General features: G+C 37.0%; 1 long non-coding RNA gene across 1 annotated transcript; it reads left to right on the forward strand.

The window, feature by feature from the left end:
* Nucleotides 1–3,431: 3,431 nt before the first annotated feature.
* LOC141585263 (uncharacterized) lies at nt 3,432–17,953 on the forward strand. Its single transcript, XR_012518661.1, has 3 exons — nt 3,432–3,493; nt 17,225–17,276; nt 17,426–17,953. It is a non-coding gene; the product is annotated as an uncharacterized LOC141585263 (long non-coding RNA).
* Nucleotides 17,954–18,986: the final 1,033 nt, after the last annotated feature.

The raw sequence follows: 18,986 nt of genomic DNA on the forward strand, positions 1-18,986 counted from the left end.
TCAAGGCAATGTGTCAGGATTTATGAGTGTTTAGAATCTGGGTCATATCCTGAACATATGCTGAATGATGCTATTTCAATACTTGTCCAGGAAGGTTGAACAAACCACAGCAAGATAAGGTGACAAACTGCAGGATTCCCAGATCAAAAGGAGATCCCAACAGAACTCATGCAAAGCCCCATGTGAGAGTTAGTTCTAAATATCTGCTGAGAGAAAACAGGATTTCATCTTATTCCAGTATACATCTGAAACAGGGAAAGCTCCCTTATCCCCCTCACAGGGCATGCAACAGGGGTGTGACTCACTTTTGGTGCCTCGATGCTCAAACCCCTAGGGGGAGCATGCAGATGGACAGGTCATGGGGACCATTTTTGGGCTCCAACACCATGGCAGCCTCTAGGGTTGAGTGTTGACAGCTCCCAAAGCCCCAGTGGGTGTATGTTATAGTGTTCCCTTTCAGCTTTTCTATCTGCAGGCAGCTTATGTTAATCAGCCCAATTAGATCCTCTGTCTTACTACAAGGACAGAGGGCTTTCTGTATCCCAGATTCTTGACCCAGTGCACAAGCAAAATTGGATCACAAGTGGGTTTGGAGAGTGAGTGCAAGGTTTTATTGAGTGGTGGAAGTCGCTCTCAGTGAGACGGATGAGAGCTAGAAGGGGGAGGAGTGAGAAGGTGATCTTTCCCTGGAGTTGGACTACCCAGCACCTGGACTCTCCTCCTACAGCCCCTGTCTGAATTCCCCTGAACGTCTTGGTTGTTCCAAGATCAATGGCCTGCTGGCGTCTGCTGGTGTCTGTTCGTCTGCTCCTCTGCTCCTCTCAGTATCCAGCTGCTTGTATGTGTACCTACTATGGTCTCAGATTTTTATGGACACAGGATGAGGGGCTAAAGGCAACTTTTTGGGGGCAAAACCAGAAATGCTTGTCCTCATTTAGGTCCACGTGCACAGGCCCGATGGTGGAGCCCTTGCCAGGGACCCTGCCCTTTTCTACCCAGCACTTTCCTGCCTCTCTCCTGAATTACATCAATTAAGAACTTTCTTCACTGCCCCTTAGCTGTCTTCCTTTTCTCTCCAATATTCATCCAACCTCAGCAGGGACCAGAACTAATAATGTCAGCAAAGCAGGGGAAGTAACAAAACTGCTAGAGTAGAAGAAAGGATGAAAAAGCCAACCACAACCCCCTTTCTTCATCAAAGGCTTCCCTCTACCTTACTCTGAAAACAACTTTGACATTTTGATGATCAAATGAGAAACACACTTTCTAACTCTATACTATTTGTACACTATTTGTACTTTCTAAATCTATACTATTTGTATTACTTAAAAGTGACCATAAATATTATAAACTAAGTTAACCAAGGTTTTGTCTAGAGGCAAGGGAAGAACAAGTCCCATTACGCAACAAATAGTTGAATTCCATTTATGTGAAAACACACACATATATGATTAAAAGGCATATATGTATAAAAATGGATATCAAATGGTCTGAAAGAATTTGTACTAAATTGGTAATTGAGGGAAAAATATGAAGAGAAGCTTCCAGACCAAAAGCTTCCCAGGGAAAAAGATCATATCTTCACATCCTTGCCAGGATAAGCATCACAGAATGTCTTCATACTTTGTACATGTACAGAATGTCTATGTACTTTGTAGGTATGTAGAAGCTCAGCAGTTATTGTCGAATGAATGCATAAGTGACTTCTGCTTTACACTGTATATTTCTCTTAAGTTAAAAATTAAAGTCACTGGCTGAGCACGGTAGGTCATACCTGTAATCCCAGACTTTGGGAGGCCGAGGCAGGAGGATCACTAGAGGTCAGGAGTTCAAAACCAGCCTGGCCAACAGTGAAACCCTGTCTCTACTAAAAATATAAAAAATTAGCTGGATGTGGTGGTGCATGTCTGTAGTCCCAGCTACTCAGAACACTGAGGCACGAGAATCAATTGAACTGGGAGGTGGAGGCTGCAGTGAGCTGAGATCATGCCACTGCACTCCAGCCTACGTGGCAGAATGAGACTCTGTCTCAAAAATCAATCAATTAATAAATAAAATAAAAATTGAAGACACTTCATTTGTGTGCTATTCATAAAATTGAAATCAACCAACCTATCTACCTACCTACCTAACAAATAACTAAGGAAAAGAAATACTACCTAAACTCTAAGAACAAGCACTTTGAATTGAAGCAAGCCTCCTAAGGTATCAATAGACTAAATACTGAATTTTAGAAATGATTTTACTCCAAATAGGTTAAACTTTTTATTCTTTTTTTTTTTAATGAGAAACACAAATGTATGCTACATTTTCTCTCATTTAAAGATTGAAAAGAAGTTTGATAATCCAAAGCCAATAGAAAGTTCACAAGTAATTCCACAGTGTATTTTCCAGAAACATTTTCTGCATAGGGTAAAACTACTGCTCACAGACATAAATACAAAGCAACCACATTATACTGATTAAAGTGAGCCATAACTTCTATGAGCTTTAAAGCAACTACTTTTTTAATGCTGCTTTTTGTCTCCTTGTTTACAAGACAATATTTCTAATTTTATTATTTGATGCTTACTTACACATTTAGTGAAACGAGTTTGATAGAGACATAAAATCAGACATGGAGATCACTCCATTTTTAACTGGTTTTGAAAATATGTCTAATAGAACACATTTTTATTTAGAAACAACAAACAGGTTAAAAAGAGAGATCATTATCTCTTAGTGTGTTCACCGTATTCTCGTTAACTAGAAAGAACTGCAAGAGAAGAAAGAACATTAGGGACCCAGGAAAGTGTGCACATCTAGTATTTGCCTCATGTTGAAAGAGAAAGGCAGGGCTTCAGAATTCACTTTCTTTCAGGTTTATAAAATTTAGGCAAAGAACATTTGCCCTCTGCTGGATTATCTTGGGAAAAACATACAGAGATTTTTTTTTTTTTTTTTTTTCCTATTAAATGAGAATAGAGGGGCAAAGAGACAAAGGAAAAGTGAAAAAAAAAAAGGAAAGAAAGGAAGAAAGGAAAAAGGAAGAAAAGAAGAGAGGGGAAAATTAGAGCAGGAAGAAGAGATACTAAAGGAAATAGCTTACACTTACATTGTTGCTGGAAATATTTAATTTAGTCTGGTACATATAGGCCTTAAATTCTCCTATTTTGTATTATTTTCTCAACTCAAATCTGAAAATGGTCCCCAGAATAGAAACCATTTAACTTTAGGCCTTTCTCTGGTACTAAAGTGACACTAGACTAATAGACAATTACTACCACTTTAATGGATGACTGAGTTATCATCATCCTATGAAAGTTAATTTTGGTTTTGAAAATGTAACAAGATTTCTGCAACCTTAATTAGTTATTCATTAATACAGTTTAAGGTGATGAATGCCTTCCAACATGTGAAATACGAGTTTAAATTTGCATTAATCCTCCTAAGGGTTACACATTTCCTGAGAGTATCTACATATTCATAGGCAACATCAATGTGAATGTGACAGGCAAGTATTAGAGGGAGTGGAAATTCATGGTGGCTGGGCCAATGACTCACAGTTTTCTTGGCATTACAGTTAATGAGGAAACTTCCGTCTTTGGAGTTCTTTACCTCAACATGACCAATGGCTTCATCCTCAAAGTCTCCTTTTCCCATACCCTGCCTCTCATTCTGAGCCCTAAAGAAATGGCACATCCAAAGCGCTCCCTCTCTCGTTAGTTTCCATGTGCTCTTAACATAGTGACCACCTGAGACTTTCAGGAGAGAGTCCAGGTGGAAGAGTTATAAATACTCCGGGCAGCCTTATCACCTCTACAGCTTTCCATCTGTCATTCACAGCACATTTCCTAGCTACTTCCAAAAGGCTGAAACATTGGTAGATGGAACAGAGCTTAACCTTCATATCAAGATCTGTTGATGCTACCCTAAAATATCCTCAAATCCATCTCATTTTGTCTATTTTCTCTGCCATCATCACAGTCTAAGCTACTGTCTCTGTCACCTGGATCACAGCCATAGACATCTAACTGGTCTCTCTCTAATCATGCCCCCTTCAGACTATTTCAAGAGTTTTGGAGCAACACTTACGGGGGTTCAAATCTTGGATCTGTCTTTCATGAGCTCTTGATCATGGACAAGTTAGTCTACTTTTGTGATCCAAAGGTTTGTCATCTTAAAATGGAATGAATCTATCTCATAGATGGATTTGAACCAAGACACACACACATAATTAGCATATAACTTGACAACAGATGTTTCTCAAAATTAGCTATTTATGCTGTTGGCTTTTAGGTAGATGTTACTCAAAAAATTTACAAACAGGATATGTAAAAATGTAATAATTAACACAAATTTAAAAACAGAACCTTTTTCATCTCATATGAATGGTACAAACTAAGAACTCTGGAGATTGGGAGGATAGAGATATATTTTTCTGGCAATGAGAAGATCTCCCAAAGAAAGCAATCACTAGTGCATTTGTGCTTTTGTTTATTTATATTTTTGATAAGTTTAGAAAAGAGTTAAAGAATAACAGTGCTCCCTAATGAATAAAACAAAATTCTTTATCTGTTTGGATAAAGATTTTTTTTTATCATTGATAAATTTTATTTTTTGATCTCAATTTATCCAAACAATAATGTCAAAAGTAAACACTTCTATCCTATATTACTGAGCAAAGATTTTTTTTACCCATAAAACTGGAGAAACCATTTATCCCTTGAGACTTTATTCTCTACATTAAATATGATTTGTGTGTTGGGGGAGTGTGTGCCCACACACATTTTAGTTTGGATGGAAAGCAGTATTGGTCACCACATTAATTTCTCCATTAGAAACTTCTGATTGGAAGTAACAATTCTACACAGTCTCCGTTGTAGAATGCTCCACTGGTTTGTTTGCCTGTATTCCCTGTAAGTTTACAGTGCTAGGAAAATTTCCACCTTCTCTCAGACTTGCCTTTTTGTAGTTGGAATTCAGAACACTAATAAACCCTTTCTTTACCTTTCTTTTTCTCAATTCAGCCTTGATAACTTCCTTGGTTACATTCCCTTTCTTTTAGGGTGGCTCTACTTTCCCTCGAAGTAGTTTGATAGGATAGTGAATCACTCTCTGTTCCGTAGATAGCCATAGTGATTGGCTCCAAAATGGACGCAGAGCCAAGTGGACAATCAATACTTTTCAGAGACTTCAGAGATGGCTGTATGAGGAGAGATGCTTTCTTTCTAGCTTTTAAGCTGGGATAATTTCAACTGGGGAAAAATAGTTTCTATGACTGCATCTATATGGCTCAATAGTTTCACAGTGCAAAGCATTCCTATACACCAGTAATAGACTTCAAGAGAGCCAAATCAAGAACGAACTGCCATTCACAATTGCTACAAAGAGAATAAAGTACCTAGGAATACAACTAACAAGGAACGTAAAGGACCTCTTCAAGGAGAACTACAAGCCATTGCTAAACAAAATAAGAGAGGATACAAACAGATGGAGAAACATTCCATGTTCATGGTTAGGAAGAATCAACATCGTGAAAATGGCCATACTGCCCAAAGTAATTTACAGATTCAACGCTATTCCCATCAAGCTACCAATGACCTTCTTCACAGAACTGGAAAAAAACACATTAAACTTCAGCCTCCCAAGTAGCTGGGACTACAGGCACACACCACCATCCTCAGCTATTTTTTTGTTTGTTTGTTTTGCTTTGCTTTGCTCTTTCAAGACAGAGTCTTACTCTGTCATCTAGCCTGGAGTGCAGTGGTGCCATCTCAGCTCACTGCAACCTCTGTCTCCCAGGTTCAGGCAATTCTCCAGCCTCAGCGTCCAAAGTAGCTAGTATTACAGATATCTGCCACTTTGCCCAGCTATTAGTAGAGATCAGGTTTCTGAATTTTGGCAAGGCTGGTCTGGAACTCCTGACCTCAAATGATCCACCTGCCCTGGCCTCCTAAAGTTCTAGGATTATAGGTGTGAGCCACTGCACCTGGCCTCCAAGACAAATGCGTATGCATGATGCTTTGCTTTTGTCCAGTTCATGTTCTATGTCAAGATGACATATGCAAAATGAAAATGTCACCATAATATCTCTTAGTTTAAGTCATCATTAGCTCCCATCTTTTATACGGTCAGCTCTGGGCTCTTAGCATGACACAAGATGCGTATCCAGTCCTAGTCTCTAGATGCCTCTGGAGGCCTTCCTTCTACTTTAGTCCCCCTGCTCAGGAATACACAATGACTCATAATCTGAGTTTCATTTTTTCCATATTATGTCTTCTTTTTCCATGCAATCAGTTAGACCTTTGTACTCACTTCTAGTAGTTTCCTAAGACTACTGTAACAAATTACTACAAAGTGTTTGACTTAAAGTAAAAAGTAATGCAACTTAGTTTTCTACAGTTCTAGAGACCAGAACTCTGGAACTAAGGTGTTAGCAGAGCCATTCTTCCTCTGAAGACTCTAGCAAAGAATCTACCTTGACTCTTCATGTCTTCCAGAGATTGCCAACAATCTCTGATGTTCCTTGTCTTATAGTTTTATCATTCTGATTTCTTTCCCTGTTTTCACATGCACATTTCCCCTCCGTGTTTAAGCTGTGCCTCTAAATCTCCCTCTCCCCTTATAAGGACACCAGTTATTGGATTTAAAGCCCACCCTAACCCAGTATGACCTCACTATAGCTGGATTATTTCTACAAATACTATATTCAAAATAAAGTCCTCTTTACAGACACCAAAGGTTAGAACTTCTACATATCTTTTTGAGGGACGCAATTCAACCTATAACATTTATCTTCAGTGAGGACTATATTATAGGGTCGGAGGCAGATGTTGCCTTTAGACAGCCTGTCTTCCTGCAGAAGTTAGTGTGGTGAATGTCCTTCTTGTTGAAACTATGAGAGGGGGATTAGTAAACAGAAAAGAGGGACAAGGTCAGGAGGGAGTCGGTGAGAGAGAGAGAGAGAGAGAGAGAGAGAGAGAGAGAGAGAGAGAGCAAGCTCTGGGGAGCTAATGACCATGCTTTAGCAATTTTCAGGGAGATGAGAAGATCTGAGGGAAAAAGTAAACTCAGAGAACTCCCACTATCAACTTCCTGCCTGTCACAGGGCAAATGGTCTTGAACAATTAAGATATTGACCAACCACCACCAGAATGTTCTAAAGAAGGCATTTTCCCATTTTCCAACACTCCAGGGGGCTTAGATTGGCACTCATAGGGGCTTTGCTTTGGAAGTTCTGCCTAAAGAGATCATTGATCCTGGTATCCATGTCCAAATACCTTTAACTTTTTTAAATAAAAAATAAAAGCCTTTCTAATGGATTTGGCTCATTGCCTGTCAGAACATATACTGTAAATAAATACTGCTAAAAATGCCGAGAACCTTCTTATTAATTGTTGATGTCTCAATATTGATTTTGCAGGAGGCCAAAATTTAACACAGGCCAGCAATTATAAGCAGTCCATGCTGGGTAGTTCATGTGCTCGACTCTAACTAGCAGTCACTGGCTGGAGTCTGAGACCTGCCCTCATGCTCAGTCGAAGTGCACTGAATACACAGATCTCCTCCCAGAATCCAGAGAGGTCAATCTGTGCTTCAGAGCAGTGGTGGATTGGGGATTGGGATAGGGAACAAAATAGATACAGCACAAAACATGGAAAATATTGATTTATCTCCCTCTGCTAATGCTTCTGAAGTATTGATCCTGGGGTTGAAAGTCAGCAAAGGGCATTCTGATATGGCCTTCTTAGAACGTTCTTAGTGTCTTGCTGTGACACAAAGCTCTTGAACCTCTTTTCTTGCAAGGTTTCCTTTCCGTATGCTTTGGATTTTCTGTTTTTTCACTTAAGACTTACGTAATAAATTTCTTTCTCCTTCTCTGGTCGTACATTTCCTGCCTTAATCTCCTGTGAAAGTAGGTAGAACTTAAAAAGTAAAAATACTGGGCAGAATGAATAAATGCCAAAAAGGTGAGGAGTTTTGCAGTAAACATGTGGACAATATAGCACAAGGTGGTGGATATGGAAAGTGACAAGTTTCCAAGATGATGTAACATCGAACAAAATGTTTTCTTTACAAAAAAAGTTTTTCATGCCAAAAGATACTGTGATAATAAAAATGACAGGGGTATAGTGCTGTAATCTCATGTTTTCCAAGGTGCACTCCTTTGCAAAATAGTTCTAAAATATTCTCAAGCAATAACAGAATTCAGTGGTCCAAGATCTTTGTGAAGTCTGCAGGCCACCTCTCTGACCTAAACAGCCACAATGCCCACCAGCACATGAGAAATTCTCAGAAACTCTGCAGAAAGGACACCTGTTTAATCGAGTGAGTCTAAGTTTGTTTGATCACATAATCCTTTTCTGGGTAACACCGGTGGACACCCCTACAACTGATGCTCCAAGGAACATATTTTGGGATGTGGTCATGACGTACACATAAATCTACAGAAACACGGCAAAACAAAACAAAACAAAAAGCAGTTAATAACAGAAATAGGCAAAGGGGTAAGAATTGCCAGGGCCTTTGATGGTCTTGTATTTAGCGCTTCATTTGGGAAATATAAATTACGAGGTCGTGGAACTTTCTAAGATATTTCTTCGTGACCCTAATCTGTTCTCAATTGTGTGACTTGGATGAACAAGAGTTTATAAAACCAGTGGAATGATAGTTTTATTTGAAAGTATAAAGAGATTAAAAAAAAAAAGATGGTTGTACAACAATGTGAATATACCTAATGGAACTGTACCATTAAAAATTTTATGCTATGTATATTTTACCACAATTTTTTTATAATGAGAAGAAAGATACATGAAGTGGCCTTGTTAGCAGTCTCTCCAAAGTATTCTCATGATGGCACAGCATCCCTATGTAAATAAAGAAATAGCCTTCCAAACTGCAATAATAAATGACTTATCAGAACAGCAAACCTGTTTTTGCTTTAATGAATATCATAGAACATATGTGGTTTTGTGAATTACCTTTGTCTTCACTGATTTTGTTTAATGAAGCCTAACTCTTTACCTTGTTTTTATTTCCTTGAAACAATTATTTCATTTTTTAATGAATAAAAACAATAAATAACTTATCTTTGGCTTGTCAGCACTTTCACAGAGATTCCCTTTCATAGGGAAGTCATTTTCCATTTTGTCATAGCTACAGTCACGCTGATTTAAAATATACTTTTTCCTAGTTGTTTTCATTTGCTTTTACAGAGAAAATTTTGTAGGTAGAAAGTTTGATAGTTGGAGATTTTTTTCTTATTTGCTACAATTTCATCTTAAGGTAGGTTCAAAATAAGATTGCATTTTAAAATACTTGATTATAATCAGGCCATTGAATAATTATAGGGTTTCTAAACTTACTGGAATCTAATACATGTGGTTGGCATGTTTAAAACCTTCTTAGGTGACCTCTGACATCTGATTTCAGAAATGTAAAAAGAAGGTTATAGTATATTAGTAATATGACAGAAAAGCTATATAGGTCTCCAAAATGAAACTTCAAAAAATTTAATCATTGAAATATTTTTGAATTAAAGTGTAATTTACCTTGGTATAATAGCGATATTACAAACAATCACTGTACAATTTGAGTGTAAAAGATGTAAATTAATATAAATTAGTTACATATTCCATGTGATATGACCTCATTGTTGGATGCTGGTATGTCTGAACTATAATTGGAGTAAACATGTTTTTCTCTATGTTTCAGCCACAGCAACATAGAACAAGAGTTTGGAGACTTGGGTTAGACGGCCAATTATGGTTAGGAAATCTGTAGCCTGTTACTTAATGTAAATTCGCATTCCCTTAAACAACTGTTATGAGGCTTAAATGAAAAAAAAAAATGTGATTGTACTTAGTAGGTAGCTTAACATTTAATGTCCTTGGGAAATAAATGCTCTCAGATAGCATAACCATTGTTATTTACCATTATTATTCATTCATTCTTTCAGAAACTATTTATTGACTTGTAGCTGTTTGGGATACAGCAGCAATCAAGAATGACAAAGGTTTCTGCTTTCATTGAACTTGTAATTATAATGGGAAAATAACAAATAAATGTAATTATCGAGTAAACAACATATTTTAAAAGTGGTAAGTGCTGCAGAAAAAAAATGATGGAGAACAAGTGAAAATGAATGAAAGTATCAGGTGGCAGCTGGTTGCAAAATTAAATAGAGTGCTTTTCATAGGACTCCTTGAGAAGATGAGATTTGAGTGAAGACTTGAAGGAGGGAATAAGGTGGGAAGAACTTTCAAGAAGAGACAATAGGAAAAGAGAACTGTAAGGAACAAGCTAATGTGGGCTTTGGAGCACAGCAGGCAGGCCAGTGTGACTGGACTGAAGAGACTCAGGGAGAGAGAAGATGGAGATAAGGTCAGAGAAAGGTTGAGGGTGGGCATGGAGTCAGACCTTGGAGCTCCTTCACAGTGAGAATTTGGGCAATTACTTTGAGTGAATTTTGAGACATTATAGAATTTTGATTAAAGAAATGTCTCTTGGCAGCTTAGCTATTATCTTTGCTATAACGATAAATACTATCTCTGGCCGAATGTCTTGCCATTCAGTCAATTAATATTTATTGAGCACATTTTCAGGCACTGTGAGTTGAAGAATTGACAATTGTTTGATAAGATATATACTATTAACTTAATTACTTAAGATAACAAAAACAATGACAAAAATATCCAAAGAGAAATTCTCAATTATTTTTTCTGAATGATCCAAGTAAGTCACTATATAAACTAAAAAAGACTCCACATATAATTTTCAGCATTTCCTTTGATTACATCCCACTCCTGTGTATTAAAATTATTATTATTTCAATCATATTAATCTTAAAAATAAAGTTCGATGTCAGCAAGTTTATTGCTATCAAGTTTAACGGATTTTTTTAAGAACAATTTTAACTCTCAAAACAAAAAGAGTGATAAACTATTCATTTCATGCTAAACTCACTGTAGTGCTGAGATTCTAATTAGGCTATAATTTCTAGTAAATATTTTTAAATATAAATTCAACTAGGCTATAATTGTTTTTCGTGTTTCATCTCATCTCAGAAGTGTGATAGAGCTGAAAGAATATGGGGTCTTGACTAAGTTTCTTAATTTCTCTGAGCCATTTTTCATTAAAAACTATTTTAGGTTGGGGATACATGTGAAGTTTTGTTACACAGATAAGCAAGTGTCACAGGGGTTTGTTGTACATATTATTTCATTACCCAGGTATTAAACCCAGTAGCCAATAGTTATCTTTTCTTTTCCTCTCCCTCCTCTCACCCTCCTGCCTCAAGTAGACCCTGGTATCTGTTATTTCCTTCTTTGTGTTCATAAGTTCTCATCATTTAGCTCTCACTTATAAATGGTAACATGTGGCATTTGGTTTTCTGTTCCTGCCTTCATTTGCTAAGTACAAGAGCCTCTAGCTCCATTCATGTTCCCCCAAAAGACATAATCTCCAAGAAGCAAAATTAATACTAATTTTACAAGAATTAATTCAGATAAAGTTTGTAAATGCTTTAGCCCTATACTATATTAAATTGCTAATAAATTTTTATTGAATAGGTTGAAGCTGAATTATTTATTTTAGCTAAATGAGTTTTTCTTTAACCTGGTATGAGTGAACCCTCTGTCTCTGCTTCATTCTTCCTCTTGTCTTTCATTAGATCCTGCCCTTTTAATTTAAATGTTTTCAGTATTCATTTTCTAGATTATTTCATAAATGCTTTAGTTAACTGGCCTTTACCCCGAGTCATCCTTTAAAACTGTATGCTTCTGTTCCTTTATGGTTCAAAATGTTTACGTATATTGAGCATGGCAAAATGGATTAACATTTTGAGCCAATTTTGATAGTTTATATCAAAAATTAAGGAATCTTATATTCTACCTGGCTTCCGGGAGATGGAGAGCTTTGACCAAATTGCAGTGTCTGCTGTAGAAGGCAAGTTGAAGCTCTTATTCCTAATGTTTGGTGACCTTCACCTTTCAAATCAAGTTTAAACTATTCAGCCTATATTTGAAGACTTTTAATATTTGTTTACTATACCACTTATCCAAACTCAGATCCCTTTTTCCTCCAAGTAAATCCATTATCTTGTCTTTTGAATACATGTTAGATTCATATACATCTCTCTAATGATACTTGATATGGTTTGGCACTGTGTCCCCACCCAAATCTCATCTCAAATTGCACTGTAATCCCCATGTGTCAAAGGAGTGAGGTATTTGGATCATGGAGGAAGTTTCTCCAATGCTGTTCTTGTGATAGTGAGTTATCATGAGATCTGATGGTTGTATAAGTGTTTGGAAGGTCCTCCTTCATTTCTAGCTCTCCTGCTGCCTTGTGAAGAAGGTGCTTATTTCCCTTTTGCTTTTCCTCATGGTGGTAAGTTTCCTGAGGCCTCCCCAGCCTTGTGGAACTGTGAGTCAATTAAAACTTTTTGCTTCATAAATTACCCAGTCCTGGGTATTTCTTTATAGCAGTGTGAGAATGGACTAATATGGAAAATTGGTACAAAGAGTCAGGTACTGATGCAAAGATGACCTGAAAATGTGGAAGCAATTTTGGAACTGGGAAACAGGCAAAGGCTGGAACAATTTGGAGGACCTAGAAGAAGAGAAGACAATGTGGGAAAGTTTGGAACTTCCTAGAGACTTGTTGAATGGTTTTAACCCAAATGCTGATGATGATGTGAAAAATGAAGTCCAGGCTGAAGTGGTCTCAGATGAAGATGAGAACTTCTTGGGAACGGGAGCAAGGGTCATTCTTGCTATGCTTTAGCAAAGAGACTGGCGGCATTTTGCCCCTGCCTTAGAGATCTGTGGAACTTTGAAGTTGAGAGAGATAATCTGATACTGGAACTTATGATTAAAAGGAAAGCAAAGCATATAAGTTTAGAAAATTTGCAGCCTGGTGATGCATTAGGAAAGAAAATCCCAATTTCTGTGGAGAAATTCAAGCAAAAATTTGCATAAGTAATGAGGAGCCTAATGGTATTCACCAATACATGGGGAAAATATATCCAGGGCATGTCAAAGATTTTGGCAACAGACCTTTCCAACATAGGCCTAGAGGTCTAGGAAGAAAAAATGTTTTCATGGGCTTGGCCCAAATCCTTGCTATTTTGTCCAATCCTGGGATTTGGTGCACTACATCCAGGTGTGGCTAAAAGGGGCAAATGTACAGCTTAGGTCATTGCTTTCAAAGGTTCAAGCCCCAAGCCTTGGCAGCTTGCACATGATGATGGGCCTGCAGGAACACAGAAGGGAAGAATTGAGGTTACAGAATCACTGCCTACATATCAGAAGATGTATGGACATGCCTGGATATGCAGGCAGATGGCTGCTTCAGAGGCAGAGCCCTTATGGAGAACCTCTGCTAGAAGAGTGTGAAAGGGAAATGTGGAGTTTTGGCCTGCACACCGAGTCTCCATTTGGTTTCTAGTGGAGCTGTGAGCAGAGGACCACCAACCTCTAGACCCCAGAATGGTAGGTCCACTGACAGGTGGCACAGTGCACCTGGAAAATCCACAGACATTCAATGCTAGCCCGTGAAGCAGCTGTGGAAGTTTTGAGGAGCCCACCTCTTGCATCAGCATACCCCAAATTTGAGACATGGAGTCAGAGGCATTCATTTCACAGCTTGAAGATTTAATGAAATGCTCTATGGGATTTAAGACTTGCATAGGGCCTTTTGTTTTGCCCAATTTCTCCCATTTGGATGGATGTATTTATCCAATATCTGTACCTCCATTGTATCTTGGAAGGGGCTAACTTGTTTTTTGTTTTATGGGCTCATAGATGTAAGGAACTTGCCTTGTCTCAGGTGAGACTTTGGACTTAGGCTTTTGAGTTAATGGTGGAATGAGGTAAGTCTTTGGGGTACTGTTGAGAAGGCATGATTGGTTTAAAAATGTGAAAAGACATGAGATTTGGGAGGGGCAAGGTGCAGAATAATATGATTTGGCTCTATGTTCCCACCCAAATCTCATCTCAAATTGTAAGTCCCGCACGTCAAGGGAGGGACCTGTAATCCCCATGAGTTGAGAGAGGGAGATGATTGGATCATGGGGGAAATTTCCCCCATGCTGTTCTCATGAGAGTGAGTTCTGATGAAATCTGATGGGTTTATAAGTGTTTGGAAGTTCCTCCTTTGTTTCTTTCTCTCCTGCTGCATTTTGAAGAGGGTGCTTGCCTCTCCTTTGCATTCCCATTGTAAGTTTTCTGAGGCTTCCTCCCTCATGTGGAACTGAGTCAATTAAACCTCTTTCCTTTATAAATTGCCCAATTTTTGGTATTTCTTTATAGCAATGTGAAAATGTACTAAAACAATAATGTATATCTTTTTTGACCATTTTGGAATATTCCTATTGTTTTTTCCATCAATTTAATCTCATTCTTGAAGATTCAACTCAAGCATGCCTCTCATAAGGGACATCTTGTCACTGCTGTGGCTTGCATTTGTCTCTCCCTTCTCTGAACTATTATGGTAATTGTTGGGTGTTGCTCATTGGAGGACCTCATTACTTACCATTTATCATGCCATCTAGCTGTGAGGCACAGGGCAATGCACAGCATTGTAGTTCTTGAGCCCAGCCCAAAGAAACTGGCAGAGATTAGGATATGGATATAAATACTTGCAAATGGTGATCAAAAAATAGCTGCTCACCATTTTCACTGTAATTCAATCAGAAAATCTGTATTCTAACAATATAGGAAAGGCACCTTAAAAACCTATCCACAGACCATTCATTTGCAAAATAAATAAGCACAGTAAAAGAATGTGAGAAGTAAAAAAAAAATTGATAACTAACAATAGAGCTTTGAGAGCTGAAGATTTCAGCCTTCCTTTAATGCAAATATCTCAAAAACTTCAGCATAGAAAATAGGAACATTGAGTGACATGGTATGGATGGATGCATCTTTTGATTTGACTTGTCTGTTTTGCTTTATTCAATAATATGTTTTTTCCTCTTCCTTTACACATCATTGACTTTTAGTTTAATGGTTTTCAAAGTGTGTGATGGGGCTTTAGACGTGGATATAGACAGACAAAAAGTTTCTTCGTGTTTTTGTCCCGTGCCTATATTTTACACAAGGTCAATAACAGGCTTCAGCGTTTTTACAATTACCAAGAGGATGGGATTTGTTATTGTGTGCAGATAAATGTGCTGATGCCTCCATTATTTATGGGATGAGATAAAAGTCATGCAGCCTTCTGAGACAAAAGGCAGGTATATGTTTTATATCAGTGTTTTTGATGAGTTCTCTCATAGACATTGTACCTTCCACAGCCCAGTGACTACCTAATGTAAATTTCAGGTGGAGTAAAACTGTCAACATTTAGTATTTTTTATGACTTACATTTACACAGCTAGGGAACAAACATCTCACTTTGGAAAACTGTGTGTAGCAGGTAGAGTGAAATTGGTTTTCTAATTTTATTTTTTTAAGTGTCTAGTGTTTATGTAGAGAAAAGCAGTACCCTCAAGCTTAGAGGTGATTTCTGAATTTTAAAGTCCTTTATGTGAAAGAAAAAAAAGTGTTCCCAATGATCAAAATGCTTCAAAAATACTTTGACACAGAAAATCTGGTTACATAAATTTAGGAAATAGAAAACTTCATCCTTATTTTAAAGTAAATAGAGACCAGGTGCAGTGCCTCACAGCTGTAATCTCAGTACTTTGGGACGCTGTGGTGGGAGAATTGCTTAAGCCTGGTAGATAAGGCTGCAGTGAGCTAAGATAGCACCACTGTACTCTAGCCTGGGCAACAGGGTAAAACTCTGTCTCAAAAATAAATAAATAAATAAAATAATAAAGCAAATGGAATATGTTGTCAGCTACTGACAAGGGTAATATTCTTGATTAATTCTCAGCAGAATCTTATTCTTACATTTTGTTATTGTTGTTCTTGTGGCACATTAGGGTTTAGGTGTGGCCATGGAGCAGAAAAAGGTAATCCAGTTACAAATAATAAAATATATCTAATTAACAGCTAATGTTGGCAAGGTTATGTGGGTCAAGACACTGTCAGGAAATATTGATGATGATATAAAATGTTGGAATTTTCTGGAGAGAAATTTCATAATATATTCCAAGAAGCTTTAAAATATTTATGCTGTTTGAATAATTCAACATCTAGAAATGTGTCCTAAAGCAATAGCTTTTATTTAGTGGTAAAATTAAGAGAATTATCTTTGAAATTCGGATGAAAATATGAAAATATGCCCATTAAAACAGCTTGGAGGTGTAGAGAGATTGGTTAATTATTACAAAATACAGTTAGATCTAAGGAATAACCAAGGTGACTGTAATTAACAACAATATGTTCTATATTTCAAAATAGCTTGAAGACTTGAAATATACCCAACACAAATAAATGATGTCTATTTGAGGTGATAGACTTCCTAAATACCATGATTTGATCATTATGCATTGTTTGTGTCTATCAAAATAGTACGTGTGCCCCATAAAGATGTACAATTTAATTTAAAATAAAACAGTGTAATCAACATGTTACTAAATGTCCCAGACAATGCAATAAGATATGAAACAGAAATGAAAAGTAGATATATTGGAAAGAAAGAAGCAAAATTTTAATTATAGCTGATAGGATTGTCTCCATAAAAATTCAAGCAATTCTACAGCTAACCTTTTGTAGCTAATTAGATTTTTGCAATATAGGTGAATGAAAGAGATCCATACAACAACAACAACAACAACAAAGGCAAGAGTCTCTGCATAGCAGCAATTAGAAAATATAATTAAGAAAGAACCAGAGACAACCATCAGAATTATATATTAGCATCTAATTACAGCAATGTTTAGATTTAAAATAATCAAGAGAATCCTAAACATAAAACACTAGGAAAATGGTGAAATAAATTATGATGTATTCCTACAATGGAATGTTACTCCAGTCAGAAACCCTAAAAAAAAAAACATAATTGTCGCAAGTTCAAGCTATTTAAAGAGAATCTAAGTGTGTGAAAATAAATCACAAGGAATGCGATGTCTGGGCTGGGCTGAGTAAGAAGCAATTAACAGAATATGGATGAAGAGTGAGTCTCTTTGAGAGCAGCAGCCAATCAGAATTGATCCAGTAAGAAAGAACAAGTTGAATCCAGTGCCTGACTTAAGGCCTCCTCCGTTTTCTGCTATTTTACCCTAGTTCCCCATTGTCCAAACCCACCTGAAATCAGAGATCTAGGGAGCTGTTTTATTTCATATACACAGATTGGCCTCAGAAAGAAAGCTATGTGAAAAAGATGAAACACACATTTGAAGGGTAAAATGGGAAATACTGTGCAGTTATTTAAAATTATATATTCATAAATGATTTCATGAATGCGGATATGTTTACTCTGAATACAGTAAAAAAAGTAAGATACATAAAACAAATAATTATATGCTCAGTGTCCATTCTTCCATCTCAAGCAATCTTGAAGACTAGACAGAAACCTATGAATCAAGGAAGAACCTCAAAACCACACTTCATAACTGCTTCAGTAACCCTTGGCAACAAACACAACACTGCATGTTGGCTAATAACACTACAATTTTTGCTGGTTCAATCTTAAGAAACAGGATAAGTGTGCAACCACCAGAACAGAAATGGATTGGTCATGATATCTGCTTCTTCAATTTGTAGTTTGATACTCAAAAACTCTCATGTATGTACTTAATCGGTAGCATGCAAGTCACACGCCTCTATCCCGACTTTGAAAGAGGTTGAGAACTTAATTTCTGGCTTCTACCTTGGGGAGGATCAGACTCATAAGCTTGAAAATTAGCCAACATGCACAGGATATCCAAAGCTTCTAGGCAGTCAAAAGATTGTCAAGTGGTAAAACAGACATGAAAAAAACCTTTTTTTGGTGCTAGATTTGAAAAATGTAACTGTCTCAAAACATCGTATGTGGCTTTCCATAAAATTAAAGCAGTCTTGGGAGAGAGAGCATCTCATATTCTTCCTAGTGAATTGCTGCCACACTAAAGCAATTAATGAAAATGAAAATACTGTGTACAACATTTTTAAAGCAGCCTTTTTACTGACAAATATGGTTTAGGTATATATATATATACAATATGGAAAAGTTTTCCTAATAACAGTTCTATTTTACCTCAGGTACATTCTGTCAGGAGAAATTCTTTCTTGTTCCCAATAATGGAACAAAAAGTTTGAGCTAAAAAACATGTTTCTCATTCAACATGCACATCCACAGTAGTTTTTTCTCACGCCAAAGTGAGAAAATCTACACTTGGGATTGTACAATTTTTATAAAAGTAATTAATAAATAAAACACTTAGAAGAAAACTGATTTTTTTCCCTATAATTAATGTCTATCACCTTGGCACCTACTGACAAAATTTTCTACCTAATGGTGATGTTTCCAAATATCATTCTGCTCTATTTATGATAATATTTGATCTGCCCTATATAGGTTATATACTACATTTAAAGCATATGTGTACATTGCTTTTTCATATTAAGTCATATCTATATAAATATTAGTAGCAAATATATTATTAACATTTATTCCAGTTTATGGTGGAGTCTTTGGCTTATTCAGGTGGACCAGTACCCTAGCTGTCCAGAGCTCCACGTCTGTTCTCCTCTGTTTTCCAGTGTCTGGTCATATAGAATTTGTCAGAACCTACAAAAAGACTTGGGTATCAAATGGCATTTCTCTTGTCAGTGAGAAGGTTTCTGAATGCTGATGAAGTGAAGTTTTTGCCACACCCTTTGAGTAAAATTGACATTGTTATATCGAGTTTAGCCAAAAGCTGCCTGCTTACATATTTTAAGTTCAGCCTAAAGGTTTTTCCATATATCATGAACTATAACCTAAATGGAGTTGTAAACAGACTGTAGTGTACTCTTGTGCCAATCCCTGAGAAAACTTTGATTGGCCAATCAAAGGTGGCCAACTGTTCAAACCATGTTCAAATAATGCAGACACTGAGCGTAACCAATTCGGCTGCTTCTGTACCTCAC

Source organism: Saimiri boliviensis, chromosome 8 (assembly GCF_048565385.1).
Source record: "Saimiri boliviensis isolate mSaiBol1 chromosome 8, mSaiBol1.pri, whole genome shotgun sequence".
Classification (NCBI taxonomy): Eukaryota; Metazoa; Chordata; class Mammalia; order Primates; family Cebidae; genus Saimiri; species Saimiri boliviensis.